This window comes from Camelus bactrianus, chromosome 15 (genome assembly GCF_048773025.1).
Source record: "Camelus bactrianus isolate YW-2024 breed Bactrian camel chromosome 15, ASM4877302v1, whole genome shotgun sequence".
Classification (NCBI taxonomy): Eukaryota; Metazoa; Chordata; class Mammalia; order Artiodactyla; family Camelidae; genus Camelus; species Camelus bactrianus.
Genome location: NC_133553.1, coordinates 28,006,087 through 28,023,007, shown reverse-complemented (window position 1 = coordinate 28,023,007; position 16,921 = coordinate 28,006,087). Strand labels below are relative to the sequence as shown.

At 37.6% G+C, this 16,921-nt stretch overlaps 1 pseudogene; it reads right to left on the bottom strand.

The window, feature by feature from the left end:
* LOC105063908 (E3 ubiquitin-protein ligase Mdm2-like) overlaps window positions 1-16,921 on the bottom strand; it is an 81,067-nt pseudogene that overhangs the window by 9,955 nt on the left and 54,191 nt on the right.

The window sequence follows — 16,921 nt, the reverse complement described above, 5'->3', positions numbered from 1 at the left end:
CAATTGTCTACACATCAAGATAATAAGTTAGCATAAAAGTAAGAGAAATCAGAGGAAACTTTCTTACTTCTAGATACTTGTTCATCGTTTGGGGCATAAAGGGAAGAATGAACAGGACAGCAAAATTATTTAGAGTGAGTAATAGTCTCAACTGCTTCATTTGTTCATGCCTGGTGACCAGAGCCTCACTCAAGTCTCTGAACTCATCTTCCTTCAAACAAAAACTTATGTAGTAGTTTATAAGCAGGTGTTTCAGACCTAATTTATCTGTTTAATTTACCTGTCTAATCCTAGACTCTTTATCTCTAAAACTGAGCTATTAAAACACCTATTTCAAAAGATTCTTGTGAGGAACAATTAATCTAATATATGTAAATATTCCACCAAAAGGGTGGGGCCATAGAAAGCATTCGATAGCTACAGTGTTCAAAATTTATACAAGTCCCACCTCTACCCCTCTGGAGGTAGGGTTTATGCTTTGGGGAGATTCCCTTTTGTCTTAGAAGATTTTCTCAGATTTCTCCAAAGGCTCTCAAAGTTAATAAAAGGTTCACTTGTTTTTTTTAAGAGATGGTACCCATCTGGGGGGAAAGTATATTATTCCTTTTCAAAAGATTTGATACTGACCTCTGAGTAAACAAAAGGACAAACGTCCTCATTACAAAGAAAGATTTTTGTTACCACTTGTTCCCTTCTGTGGCTTTTTAACTTCTCAGTAATTTTAAAAATGATTTTCCTGATTATATGTATGAGCTCTCTTTCATTCATGGATTTAACATCCACAATATTGATAATTTGCAAATATGATGGACACCACTAGTTCTCACTGATAACTGGATCTCTGTTCCATTTTGTGCACATGTGAGTCTGAAGTCCCTCAGCCTTGCAGTTAGGTAGGGCCCTGTGAGAACCAATGAAATGAGAACAAAAGTAACATCTGTTAGTGGCTGATGCAATGAAGAGCCCAGGAAGATTCTCCAGTATCGTGTTCCTCTGCCCCTCCTGTGGCAGGCAAAGCCTTGTGCTCCCAAGGCAGAACCAAAGAACGGAAGCAGCATGGGTTACTGAGCTACTGAGTGGCAGTCAGGTGCCTTGGAGAGTCCTGCAGATTTTCAATACATTTTACATCAGTGGGGTGGGTGGTGGTGGTGAAATGCTTTTGTTGTCTTAAGTCAATGAAATTAGAGGGTTGTTTCGGTCATCATAGTGTATTCTAACATGCGTGCGCAGGAAAGAGTCAATTCATCAGGTCTGAGTTGCTAAAAACTTGTGCATTCCCAGACAAACTGATTTTCTTGACTGGTCCTTGGTGGGTTACTGGAAATGGTATGTTTGAAATGTTCTGATAAATGTGTTTTGCATGTTTGGAGCTTTGAAGGAAACTCTACCAGTTTGTCCAGCTTGTGGGAGCAATGTGATTTGTGGTAGACACCTGCCTTCTTCTCGACAGTCTCTTGTTCTGTTAATTGCAGTCAGTCATGAAGGCAGTGTGTGCTTACGTGATCAACCCCCAATAAAAATGTAAGGCTCTTGGGCTCAAGAAAACTTCCTAGTAGACAACACTTCACATAGTTTGCTACAGTTTACAGCAGGAAGAATTAAGTGTGTCTTGGGTGATTCCAGTGGGAGAAAACCCTTGGAAGCTTGTTCCTGGTTTCCTTCAGACTTTGCCTGATGCACCATTTCCTGATTTTGCTTTGTATCTTTTCACTATGGTGATAAACCACAGCCATGAGTATGATGACTTCTGAGTTCTCAGTCCTTTTAGTGAATCACTAAGCCTAGGGATGATCTTATGAACCACCAAGACACTCCTCTCACTGATACAGAAAATTGGTACTGGAAGTGGGGTCCTGTCATAGCAAAAACCTAATATATGTGACACTGCTGTTATAGGTGCCTGAAAATATGATGATTTATATTTAAAAGTGGCAGAACATTTGTCATATATGATACAGTGATAAAACTCTTGCCTGGGGTAATTTAAGCATTAGATCATGTAAGTGATGAACTTTCCCTCTTGAACTGAGAGTCTAGAGGAAATGATTGGAAAATTGAATTTTATTAGTGTATTTTGAATAAAATAGGCCAGATTTTATATTATGTTTCAAGAAAGTGATGAACTCAGAAAATAACTGGCTATGGAAAGGAATAATGGAATCACAAACATTCCAGGTTTTGCAATATTGGGGAAGTTGATTGCTTTTGATCCCAAACGATAAGTGATGAATATAATAAAAACTTTGAAAGTGAAAAATCTGTAAAAATTTAGCCATCTAACAATGAATAAATTAAAGGCCTTCCTGCCTTTAATTAAAATTTCTCAAAAGACTTAAGTGCCTTGAAACAAAGATTAGATTAAAGGTCAATGCCAAATAAATTAATATCAATATTTAAAATATGTTGAGGTAAAGATCACATTTATTTATGATGTAGCCTTTTCATCTACTAGGCAAAATAGACTCAGTAGGTTGATAGAAAAAATTAAGAGGACAAAAAAAAAGTAAATAAAATCAGAGAAATTACTGGACCTAGGAACCTGTAAAAAAAATGTATGTTTCCTGGTACATGGATCTAATGGATTCAAATATGTAAGAACCCTACCATGCATGTGTATGTGTGTGCATGCACGTGTGTGTGTGTGTGTGTGTGTGTGTGTAGTGTCACGTTGCTAAAGGAACTTGGAGCTTAGACTGAAAAAAAAGCCTGTGATTCCTTGAGGCTTAAAAATGACTTTTGCATTTGTCAAAAATATTAATTATGTCCAGCTACTCCAGGAATTACCTCTAACAATTCTTGAAACAATTCCTTTAACTCAGAAGTATAAAGACAATAGAAGTAAAGGAAACATTACAAATTGGTATCAGAGCAGAACAGAGTCTGAATCCAAGTCCCATTATGGACTAGCCATGGAACCCTGGGCAATTGAAACAGGAATCATTAAAATACCATTTCAAAAAGCTATTGTGAGGATTAAATGCATGCAATTGCTCAGTATAATTTTGATCACATTGAAAGCATCCAATAAATGTTAACATTCATTGTCAAAATGATCCTTGAGCCCCCATGCTTGCATAGGCAGGTAGTGGATTGAGAACCTGTTATAGTCCCCATGAAGGGCCTATCCCCCAAAGTCCACTTCAGATACGGATGTGGAAGATAATGAGAGACAGAGGAGGGGAAAAAGCTTTCAGAAAATGGAGCCAGGAGGTCTCTGAAAAAAATGGAGAAGAGAATTTCTCCTGGAAGAGCAGGATAAGGGCTTCATCAAGGAATATTCTCTGCCTTCAAGATAGGGCATTTACACTATGTCTGCTAGTGGGGTTTCAGAATTTCTAAGGACCAACGACTGCATATGATTCTCATCATTCTTTTTTCAGAATGAGAATGTTTACTGCAATTATCCAAGCCTTATTGTACCATTGTCTACTAAGTGTGTATGGGGAGGAGCAGATGGTTGTCGTTTGAGTTCATAGGTTTCCCATCCAAGACAAGCCATGTTCACATCTGACGGAGAGACCATTATTACACAACACGTAAACGTTAGAGCTGTTGTTGGATAAGACTTGGGTGGTCTTCCTTGGCAAGGGAGTGTGTATTTTGCATAAAAATTAAACTTCATATATTAGAACTGGGAGCACAAACTATAGCAGGACTTACCAATGATCACCAGTATCTAGCTCTCTTCTCCTGCCTCACCTTACAGGAGCTGCACTTCCCAACCTCCTTACAGTGAGATGAGCCAACGTGACAGGTTCTGGCCAGTAAAATACATCACTTTCAAGCTAAGACAATGAAAATACCCTGAGAAGTTTTCAATTTTATTATTCTACTGCTGCAGCTGTTATGAAGACATCCTCATCCTGGGTTAGCCAAGTCCCAAGAGTGCAGCAGGCTGGGTGGAGGAGAGCTGCCACGGAGAGTTTCCTAGACCTAGGGTGGATTTTTTATAAATAAAAAAATTATCATTTTGTGTGAATCCCAAAAGATTTGTGGTAGCCTGTTAAAGCAGCATAACTTAGCCCATGCTGACTGAAACAGGGAGCACTGCTGAGTATCTGTGACTTGACATTGTTTTCAGTATCTCTAAGGATGAATTTTAATCTTTTCCACAGTAAGGCCATATGCTGGTTATTGTCAGTTTGTGCTCCCAGAGGTCAGAGTGGCTGCAGCATGTTAAACACGGAGAAGGGCAGTGCAAGAGAAGTTCTACATTTAAAAATTTTAGATTATAAAGGACTTTTTAAGTCATGGCAATGTGAGTGCAGGTTTTAGTTTCTAAAAACAATGGAAAGATTTTAAGCAAAGGAATGACATACGATACACACTTTATTAATATTCTGAGCTATGTGCAGTTCAAAAATGGAAACATGGATAACAGATATAGTGGCTATTGTGGTTTTCAAGAAGAAGATGCAGCTTAAACTAAAGTGCTCATGGTGACATTTAAAAGGTGAGGCTAGAATCCATATATATGTTGCAGTGAGAAGCAATAAGGCTTGGTGATCATGTAAGGAAATGCCCTAGAAACTTATTTCTCCTGAAGAACATATAATTTTTGAGAAAGTCAAGAGACTATACAAACTTCTCTGTATTTGCAGAGCTAGAAATTTGCAAAGATCTTGGGATTTATCCCTTGTAAATGTCAAGGGTCTTATGATACCTGCTTATTGTATAAAACTTGAAAAATACAGTTGTACCCAAATGTCATTGAGAAGTGGGTAGGAATTGCATCTATGCCACAATTACTTTTTTTTTTCTGTGCACTTCCGAGTTCATTTTCTACAACATTCTTCTCCCCAGTGCAGACAGAAACACAGACCTCCAAGTAGCCCCCCACCCAGTACACCCAGTACCCATTATCTCTGGGAACACCCAAACATGTGCTTCCCACATCTCTCCAAAGATTTCTGACATTCTTCATTCTCTCTTATTTTGTCCTCGAATTCTCAAGTGACACCCCCACAACACACACATACAGGCACATGCAAACGGAAGCTCTTCAGAGAGTCTCAAGGCTAATGCTTATATAAATGTCTTCAGGTAAGCTCTAATATACATGACATAATACTTTTAAATGATAATTTAAGTTTTTTGTATGAAAAATCTGACTTTTTTACACCTTCTGCCACTTATATCTCATCCAAACTCTCTCAAGAAAACCATCCAGTTATAATTGAGCCCTCATCATCCTATTCATATCATTGCATCTAAAGTCTGTAGATTGTAATTTTTCCTCCATTTATGTTTTTACTACAGTATTCAGGCCCCTCTTCCTCATCACTTTCTGGGAGTATTGAAACAGCTTCCTAACAGACAGCCCTCCATCCACTCTTATTTACAATCAATCACCACTGTACAATGCAGTCAGAATAAACCCACTAAAATGTTGACCTGACCACCTCTACTCCTCAACTAGATCCATTAAAATTTTGCTGTTCTCTGGATAGATCCCAAGTTTCTTTACAGACTTTTAGAAACACTTACTACTTGCCACTGCCTACTTCTAAAGCCTCATCTTTCAATTCTTTCCCCCTCAAACATACACTCTGCGTATGTCCCAATCAATCTGAATACCGTTCAGTTTCTCCAGCGTGGCAGGGGTCTCTCATTTCCGGGACTTCACGTGTCCAGATCTTTCCTTCTGGACAAATATTGCCAACATCCCTTTAGGATCTTAGTCTCAATGGCTCTTCCTCTGTAAGTCTTTTGACATTTTCCTAAACTAGACTCTACGTTCTGAATATGTCGTTTCCAAATACCTCTCATTTCCCTGTTTCTCACATAAATCACATTTGTGTTGGTACTGCATTTAAAAAAATTACCTTTAGATCACGTGACTCCATGAAGACAGGGGATTTCCCTTGCCCAATATATAGAAGGACTTGTGGCAAATGCTCACTGACTTGTTGTTGTGTGTTAGTTTCTTGTGCCCCAATTCCTCACTTGCCATTTGAATACAAGCCAATAAGTGATTGTGTATATTTTATGGAGAAGGCAAAATTATCCACCTAAGAGACTAGTGATGTGTGAGTTCCCTCACCAGATTTCTCTACCACACTGGGAAGCATATGGAGAAAAATAATTTAAAAAGGAAAAAAAACCCTAATATCTAATTAATGTGTTTCCTTCCAGTCTCCTATACATGCCTGGTAGATAGGCAGATTGAAAGCACAGTTAGTTGGAGAGATCAAGGCATGGCATAGAGCTAGATGAATGGATAAATGACAGTCATATGTGAAAGTGTATTGAGTGGGGCTGTGTGTATAGTTTTTGTCTGATTGTTGTTTTTTGGAAGTTTGTGTGTGTGTGTTCTGTTTTTCTAAACACTACCCAGAGAATCTTTTTCCATTTAATTAAAAATTTTTCCTGATGCCTACATGATACTGAAATATGTAATGCACATTATTTATTTAGCCTTCACATTCACTAACACATACATTATTTCCATTTTTTCTCATTATAAATAATCCCCTAGCAAACATTTCTGTCAAAATCTTTTCCTGAATCTGGATATAATATTAATCTTTCACACTTCTATGCTTCTGTGCTCTGGTGCCTGGTCTTCCTATGGGAACTCAGTAATCCTTTGGTGCACCTACACTGAGACCCATTTTTATAACCCAGTCCTCCTCTTTACCAATTCTTAGCAACTTTCTCCAGCTTGGTGTAGTAGCATCGAGCTATTGAGTTAGAAAACATCAATGCGGTGGAATTATGTGAACTTGAAAATTCATTTAGCTGCCCTGAGTCTGAGATTCCTCATTCTTACAATGATAATCATCCTACTATTTGTCCTACTTCTGCAGAGGTGTTTTTTGGTTTTGTTTTTGTTTTTTTTTTTGCCTCTGTGTTTTACAGACCATTACTAAGGGAAGAAATGTAAGATGTAAGTGCATTTTAACAAATAATGTTTGTTTTTATGTATGTGTGTAGGTGTGTGTGTGTGTGTATAAAAGCAGTTGATAAGTCTTATTTTGTTTGAAATGATTTGCGTGCCCTTCAGATCACTTGGATTAAGTTCAGATACTTGATTCATACACCGTGTGTTTGGATCATGTCCAGGGTCTGAGGCTTGGCACATAAGGCTCTTCTCAGCTTTACTCCAAGTTTCAGCTGCAAACTCATTGCGCATGTGTTATTTTTTCTCTGCCAGATGTACTTACTTCCCCATGTTTTGCAAAATTTCAAGGTCCTTTCAACCCATGGTGCCTTGCTACAAGCTCATTCCTCTACTTGGAGTGTCATCTTCCATCCATCCTCCCCTACGGACAAATTGACACAAACCAAAGATGAAAAGGTGATTGGTGCATCATTTTGAAACAACTTTCAAAAGACATTCTGTGTCTTAGATCGTATAGTATATGTAATTTTTAGAGTGTATGTGTGAGTGTGCACGCATGCAAATGTATATCACATGTGTGTGTTTTTGTGTGAGTGTGTAAGGACTGAAATAAAATGTGCTTTTTTCTCCCCAGAGTTTCTATATGACAAAGCTTCAAGCCAGTGAATTTCTAGTTAATGGAAAAGTTAAGGATAGGATTGCGTTCTCCTTAAGCTTTTACGCAGAAGGCAAACGGGTGATGGGTTGCCTGGAGGCCACTTCACCTGTAGGGTCTGTTGCTGTGTGCGGCTGTCAGCTTCCCATTGGACGACCTCACACAGCCAGGTGCAGATGCTTCTCTATGTTAGTTCTAACAGTACACTGGAGACGGGGAGCAGACATGCACTATTGTAAGGAAAATGAACAACCATCGTCTGGAAAAGAAAGAATTGAAAATGACAGGCCGGTTTTAAGAGGGCTTTTGTTTGGGCTTACGTTTTTCACCTAGAAATGGACACAATTACTGAAAATTAGAAATGAAGCTGGGCTTTATACAACAAAATGAGATAATTTCACGGCCAAAACAAGTGGGCTCGTGTTGAAAGGAAAGCCATTAAAATATACCTAAGCAGTAAGTTAATGGGGGAGAAATTCAATTTGAAAATGAGAGAACATTTTCAGATAGAAAGGGCAGGCAGTGGAACAGGGTGCTTAATGAGGTACAGTAGATATATTCAAGTTTAATCTAGATAATTTTAGATAATTACAGAAAAAGCTTAAGCTTAGGAGTTTTTTTTTTTTTTTTCCCCGACTTTTCCCCCTCACTGCTTGATGCCAAGCATTTGACTGGACTAGAAAAAAAAATTACACTATTACCCTATTATCTGTTGTTTTATATAAAGTCTATTTTCCAAAACTAAAAGTTCAAAGGGTTTTTCTCATAACTGACTGGACGTCAGTCCCATGAAAGAACTGCACTGTTGTCAAATAATGTTCAGAGGACATTCAGGACTTTCATTGCTCCTGACCCTGCCGCTCTGTCCAAAGAAGAGTCTCTCCTGGGTGGCCACCCTTCTCTGTCTCCTCATCTCACAGACTTAAGTCTGTTCTGGGAAATGACACACCGCTGACTGATCACCCTGAGAGTCAAAGGCTGTTTCCAGGGTGGCTGTGGGATGTCCTAAGGATGAAACTTCTGGAAGTTATGCTTCTATGTTTGTAGTGGGGTTTGCACTCCCTGTGCATTAATCCTTCCTCCTCACTATTTTCCTCAAATCTTTATCCAGGTTTTGCTTTGGGTACAGACCTCTAGTGGATGCTCTTTAGGTCTCTAGCAGCTTGTAAGATTTTTTCCCCCCTTACCACCAGGACTATACTGATTTATCAAGGCTTCAGGACATACTGTGATGTAGCTACAGGGTGTAGAAAGACAGAAAGGAGTGTTGCACAGGACAGAGGTGGTCTTGAGCCCATGTGTGCTGAGGCTTCAGACCTGTGGGGACACACTTGTTATCATCAGGCAGGCTCAGGTGGGCATCTCGCAGGTTCCTCGGCTCAGACTTATTTTTCTGCTCAGCACTACTAACGTTCCTGATTAAGGGCGGTATGAACTAGGCTACCTGGGTCCTAGTAAGAGGCAATTTTATCCGCTTGCATGCTAGAGAATTCTACTCTACAGAAAAAGTTTCATGAAATGGTTCAATATGCAGGTTTAGGAAAGATATATACCTGGCTTCAAGTTTCTATTTTAGCCACTTATTTGCGGAGTGTTCATGGACTTGTTGCTTATTTCTCTGTAGGACAGATTTCTTATGTCTTAAACTGATACATCCAATTCTCAGGTTTTTAGGAGGAAAAATCAAAGTGTATATTAATTGCTTTTAAATATAGACCATAAACTAGTTTAATCTGAACTGATCACTGATGAATTCTCACTGTGTCTATGGTAATAAAGAAAGTGATAGACTTACACTACCATCATCGTTATTATCATTTTAGGTCAGAAATAATTAGGGAAGATTCTACCATACCTTCCAGTTTAGTCCAGCTCCAAAAATACGCATATGATGTGTACTGATTTATCTAGGAAGATGACTCAACAGCACAAGATGACCTCGGAGAGCATACATGTTACCTTCCTAAAAGTGGTACAGAATCAGTTCCCGGGTGTGGCTGCTGAAATGGCAAGCCCCACGTCTGGTGCTATGTTAAGGCACACATTCTAGAAACCCCGGAAACCAAATCCAACGAGAAGTGACTCCCAGAGGAACTGAAACTAAGCCATACACCCAACAAAGACCACCACACAAACCATGTGAATGTACTGATACCCTTAATGATTTCTTAGATGATAACAACTACTCTGGTTTTTTTTTTTAATAACATAATATTATTAGCAATATTATGCAATATCAACCCAATTCTTATACATGTTAACAATTAACACTACATTTGTTCTTTCAGTGTGATAAGCTATTATACTGCGTCTTCACCATTAGAAATACACCTCTCTACGATGTTTCGTTCAGTCTCTACCTTTTATTTCCAGAAACTCAGTAAAAGCTGCTGGGAGCTCAGAAATTACATAACAAAATTAAGTTGCTACTAAATTCAGTTTATATAAATCCCATACCATACCTTTATCTATGAAAAAAATGTCATATGCTCCATATAGTTGCTCTCTTGCTTACAGATAGAGATGTTACCAACCATGGGCAGCATAAAGCAGATTAAAGCTGCTTTTGTCTCCATTCACGCCACAGGCAACTTCAGGAACAGCAGAGATCTCAGTTGGCTCCAGCAAGTAAAAAAGCATGATTTTCTCCCTTAAAGGATGAAGATAATTCGCACAGGCAAGACCTGGCTAAGCTAACAGGACACCAGGATTAGAAGACCGCAGATCCTCCTGTTACATTTGGATTTTCTTGTCTTGTATTTCTATGAGCGAAGGTTCAAATGAGTTCTCTTTGCTATAGAGAGTTGAGGACACAATGAAGCTTCCCGTGAAAATATTTTCCATCCATCAAAAGCCTTTCCTTGAAAAATATATATACGTGTGCTTGCAAGTTTTAAAAATGGATCGGTTCCCCCGTGACCCACCCCCATCCTGAAACGTTCATCTGAATAGCAGAATGCCCCCTAGCTTTGTACTCCACGCAGATCTCTGGCCCTTCCATAACCCATCCCCCATTAGAGGAAGGAGAGCTTACCTTGGTAGTGAGATCGGGATAGGAGAGGGAGCATGTGCGGTCCACCCTCTCTTTCTCCTGTTGGCAGTCCCCCTATTCCATCGTAAGGTTTGCAGTCGTGGACCCTGCTCCCTTCAGTGGTGAGAGCTGCGGGTTTAGTAGTGTGGTAGCCTCATAGCCCTCCACCTCATCCATCAGCAGTGAAACCTCAGAATTATCAGTCCAAAGTTACATATGGAGAAACTTTGAGGAAGCCAGGACACGTAGTATCTTATCTTCAAGGTGTTCTTTGGGGGTTGTTAATACCCAGTTTAGAGTAACTTCTGTGCACCTAGTAGCCTGTGTTTTGTTTTCTCAGCCAGGTCTGTAGGTTACTAAGAGTTTTTTGTTTTTGAAAAGCTTTGAGATTGTCACCACCAACTTTCAGCAGGGCGAAAGCAAGGCCAATTAGAAAATTATATGCCATTTTAAATTATTATTAGCATACTCTTAAAAATTATACTCATCAGTAAGTAGATTATTATGCTTGTGAATACTGGAAATCCAAATAGGAGCCCTGTGTACTGAAATAGGATATATTGTGTAAATGAACAGACAGAAATGAAGGCTCCTGCCAGTTTTGAATATATAACCCTCACACGGACAGATTTAGAGGAGAGTTGATCACAAATACTTGAGCCACCTCTTCAATTATTATTATTCCCCAAAAGCTTATACCTGAGGTGGCTTAATCTTGAGAATTAGCCTGGTATGAAAACAGTGTCTGGACATAGGCAAATGGTACTTTAGATGAATAGGAGATGGTACTTGAAGAAAAGTCTTTGAAAATGACTGAGGATGATCTAGGAGAACCAAGCAAAAAGAGAAAAGGCATATTCTTCAAAGAAATTCAAGGTTTGAGAGACTGTGATTCAAATGAAAGGGTAAAAAAAAATGTACTTAGGAAATAACATACCAAGGTTTAACTACTTTTAAGGTTTTGGCTGGACAAGGGGTAAATGTTTTATTGATAAGCAAACCAAAAAAAAAATGATCAGAGCTTGAGAAACCTAATGGAAGAATACAGGCAAGATCACAGAGACCAGAATGAAATAATTTCTTTGTATGGAGCTAGGACTCAGGGAACAATTGAGAAATGCCATCTTAAAGCTATAGATAGAGTCCATACTAGGACTAATAGAAAACTATGTCCTTGAAGACTGGGATAATTTTTTTTTTAATTGAAGTACAGTCAATTACAATGTGTTGATCTCTGGTGTACAGCACAATGTCCCAGTCATGCATATACATAAATATATTCATTTTCATTGTTTTTTGCATTAAAAGTTATTACAAAATATTGAACATAGTTCACTGTGCTATACAAAATAAACATTTTAAGTCTAGTTTTATATGTAGTGGCTAACATTTGTAAATCTCAAACTCCCAAATTTTCCCCTTCCCACTTCCTTTCTCCAGTAACCATAAGATTGTTTACTAAATCTGTGGGTCTTTTTTCTGTTTTATAGATGAGTTCATGGTATCCTTTTTTTTTTTTTTTTTTTAGATTCCACATATGAGTGATATCATATGGTATTTTTCTTTCTCTTTCTGGTTTCACTTAGAATGATGATTTCTAGATCCATCCATGTTGCTGCAAACGGCATTATTTTATTCTTTTTATGGCAGAGTAGTATTCCATTATAAAAATATACAACACTTCTTTATCTAAGACTGTGATAATTATAACAGCTTATATACTATTTGAACAGGTGTAATGGGGAAGACTAGGTGTATTATGTTTGCAAAATGCTCAAATTATTGTTGAAGGAGTTTCAAGGGAAGTTATTATAAGCAGAGGCACAGGTATTAACTATTCTTTTGAGGAGGAGAATATTTCCTTCCTCTATCCCTCTTGAGATCTTGTGGCTGGACTAACAGTAAAAACGACACAAAGCAGATCAACAGGAAAAGAACCAATTTAATTTCACAGGCACAGATCATAAGATAATGCTCACAGAGTGAATAAAGCAGGCAGATTTTGTAACTTTTTACACAAAGAAACAAATTTTTGAGGAGTTGATAGGGCAAAGAAATAGGTTTGTGTACTTAATTAATAAGGGACTTAAGGAAATTGCAGTTTGGGTAGTAAGTAAGTAAGTAATAAGGTGTATATATCCTGGACCCTAAAGTAGGAAGACATCTTTCACATGGAAGATTTATTTCCCGCTTTTAGGATGACAGAGAGGAGGGTCAAAGTATTCCTCTTCCATCAGCCATTTCTTAAGTAACTTTAATTCAAAAAAATAAATATGCCATTTAAGGCATATTTTTGGGTGGCCTGCCTGCCCTGAGTCACAACACTTCTCTCAAGGAATATGTTGTAAAAATTTTATAAAATAAGAAATAGAAACCAAGATAAAGGATGGATGATATGAATGAGGAGGGAAACAGGCAGATCTCAAAAGGCAGAATCCAGATCTGGGCTAGATTTGGGGTTCACAGAAGACTAACTCTAAGATACGATTTTCTTACTCAGGAGAATAAAAACAGAAATGTTTTGACAGAACCAGAAATGAAAGGCAGCACATTTCTTACAACAGAGGATCCCAGTAGGGTCTGAGACGTATATTATAAAGAAAAATGTAAAAGACCATTCAGCAGAGAAAGTTAAGCACAGCTGTTTTCCCAACAATCTAAACAATGAACACATTTATATATTGAGAGGAATGCCAAGGACCATCACAGGGGCAACACCCAAGTTGGAAGAACAGACAGAATCAGGTTGATATATGTTTAGGGATATCAGGAAATCGAAGACGCACAAATGTGACTGAACGAGGTCAAGCACTATTTGGAGAGCAAATAACTGGAGTTGTTTGAATGATAAATCAGTGTGTTTTGTCAGTAGGATTGCCTGTCATCTGTATAAACACCGTACTGTCCAGAGAAAGCAGCATCGGTAGAAATGTTTCAGACTCAGAAGTTAAAGGAAACTTGGTTATAGAACAGGAGGCACTGAGATGCTCTGAAACGTAGCAGGGCCAATGAGAAGGAGGTCCGTTACCCCACATTCTGATACTTTGTTCATGCCAGAGATGGGCAGCTAAAAAAGCCCTTAGAAATTAACTTGTGGTGCTTATTCTCAATTGGTGTGATTGCCTCTACCCTTCTGGAAGACTGGGACATGGGACATTCTTTTCTCCCTTTCTCTTCCCTCTTTTTCTTCTCCTCTTCCTCTTCTCCCTTTTCCTCCTCCATCTTTTGTCTTCTTTTTTTTAAGGAACATAGGAATGTGTAACTTCCCATTTTCAGGAATAAATATAATACTGTAAGATAGGCTAACAGGGGGTTTTGACTTATTTTATTATTTTCTTCTTTAGACTGACTAGAACATTGCATATTTTAATTTATTTTCTTTGGTTTTATATATAATCTTATTCTGAAAAATAAAGTCGACTTAAGGCAAATGATTTGTTTTCGACTTGGGCCATGTATTTATTGGAATTTACATCTGTCTTGATTCTGTCATTTGACTCCATTCAGAGTCTCTGAAAGACTGTTCTGGACAAAGTGGCCTGAAATATTTTCGGATGGAACATTGGAAGAGTCTAGCCTTAAATACAGTATGGATCTAGAATGGGCTTGATAAATGCACTGCTGTAGTTTTTCTTAGACTTTTGGGTAGCCAAGTCTATGTTACCTAGTAGTATTCCCAAGAAGGTAATCAAGAAGAGCAGTTGTTATTATTGGGGCAGTGGCCTTGTGAGAGTAAGGCAGTAATGTTGGTCTCCTTCACGGTGGAAGAATAATCACACTCTTGGTTGACCATAAGCTTAGTGGCTAAAGCCAGTGAGTTAGGAGATGGAAAGACATAGAATATTTGGGGAACATACTTCCTCCCAAACTGCTATTTTTTATGTGATATTAAAGACCCCATTATTGTAAAAATTCTTGCCCCTCCTCTTCACTACCCCCTTATAAAGTTCAGTGAGTTATCATATTGGCGAGTTTGAAAGAGGAACGGGATCCAGGTGGCCAGCCACCTTACTGAGTTACGTGCTGACCAGAGAAGGCACATGTATTTCATACCTTTTGGCTGTGTGTAGAACAAAGAGAAAGCTGGCTCTTTTTCATGAATGGGGAAGTGGTAATGCAGTCCTTAGAAATAAGTTCAATTCAGGGAATTGTCAATAGCAAGAAGTTACAGAAAGGTCAAGTTCTCCTTGAAAAGAATCTCTGCCCACGTTGGAGCAGCAGCATAAACTCTGCCAAATCAACAAAGTGATGATGTAGTGGGAAGGCAGTGGGCATGCGTGATACAGGTGCAGCACTGTGCTAATAACTCCGTGGCCTTAAAGGCAAGATGAAAGTCAGGAAATAATTCAAATGAACCCAAGTGACGTCCCAAAGCCAGGTTAGGCATTCAAAATCATTCAAATGATTCATTAAATGATGACCGAGGGATCATCTATTTAGGAGTTCTGGGTGTAGGGGTGGCCACAATAAACGTATAGCTAATAATGGCAAGCATTCTATCTAAACAGAAAAAAGAGATCTTAGAGATATAGTCCCTCCTTAAGCAGTCCCACTTATACAAAACGGACCAAGAGAGAAGACCAGGGTCCCCAACTTACCTACTCTTTGAGAGTTGGGCAATGTGAGACTGAAATTTCATTCCTGAAACTTACCAGAAGTTTCATTCCTGAAACTTATGAGACTTTGGCCACAGGTAATGACTAGGAATAACTTCTTAAAACCAGCACTGTTTTCAGAAGGAAATGATTTTAATAAACTTACCAGTTATCTTTTCACCATATTGAGGAGCAATACAATTTACAGAGAACAGTGGGCTTATTCTAAGTTTTGAAGTGTTGTCTGGATTAGTGCCAAGACAGAGCAAATTATATTTGCATGATTTTAAGTTATTACATAATCAATGAAGCCGCATCAGTCAAAACTTAAAAAGCCATTAAACAACCCAATGTAGTTAGATTGAAATTTGTCTTTTGATAGTACAAAATCTCTTAATTGTTTAATTCAATTAAAAAATACATATTTTACAGATGTTTTCATAATTAAAACATAATACACCAGCTTGTATTTAATAGATAAATAAATTACCACAACAGCTTGTTTTTAGTAAATAAGTAACTAAACTTTCACATTGAAGTCAAGATGAGAAACTTGAAATGATGGATTCCATAGCTAACCAGTTCACCAGTTTTCTTAAATAACTTATTCAGAAATTGACAACAAAAGATTAACTTAGAAGTTGTTTTTTTTTCCAATCCCTAAACGATCCTAAGTTTATAATTAATGAGCTTAACGAAATGAACAGTTGTTTTTCTGTGTCAGTAAACGTGTGAAGCATTAAAACATGAACAATCAATCATTTCATTTATCATGCTTCTCACATTATATTTCTAGATCACTGATATGAGATCCTTTAACTCAATTTTTAACAAATATGCATTGAATGATGCACAGAATAAATCTCAGTATTTATAGAGGAATATGTATCAATGTCATAACTTCCCCATCCATGTCCGATTATTCTCATTCTTAATATTATTCATTTTTCCTAACGAAATTCATTCCCAGGAGAGGTAAGAACTTTACTTTGTTCAGCAAACTTGATGGCTGGGTGTGTTATCTTTCAAATTCGCATTTTGTTATTAACACCCAATTCATCTCTACACATACAGTTCACAGATTAATAAGTGAAAAGGCTTTTATTAATAATTAATGACATTTTCTTTATTTGCCGAAGACTAAAATTCAGTCAGCTGAGAACCTTTCTTAATCTTTTTAAACAATAACTAGCAAAATTCTCTGTGAGTTCCATTATATTGTATTCTTATGATATTCTAGAGCTACTTATGTCTTATAGTCAATGTATTTTGAATAGGTTAATCAAATTTATCCAATATTTATTAAGTCTCCCCTTCAACAAAATAGTGTAGAATATAGAAATGAAAAATAAGTGTGATTCTTTTTTCTCCTTAGGTATTTCTTCAAGTAGCAAATCCTGATATTCTATGTTCCTTCCACTGATTTATATGTTCAACAAATATTTATTGAGTTCTTAGCATCTGCCAGGGACCGTTCCAGCACCTGAAGATTGAGTAGAGTGGAAAACATTGCTTTTGCCCTCTTTGTCCTTAAAATCCAGAAGATAACAAATAAGCAATAGATAGATAATTGAGTTTGAAATAACATGAAAATAATGTTCTTTTAAAAATGAAATATATCAGAAATTAGCTTTCTTTGTATAGTTTTTGTGTCTGTATGTTCTGAATGCATATCTAAAGAATGAATCAAAATCTGTTTTTCTCAGTAGCAAAGTAATGGAAATAATTTTTTAGCTTCCCAAGAGGACCTCAAAGGAGTGATAATCTTGTTAAGCTTCCTAAAGACAATGACCACA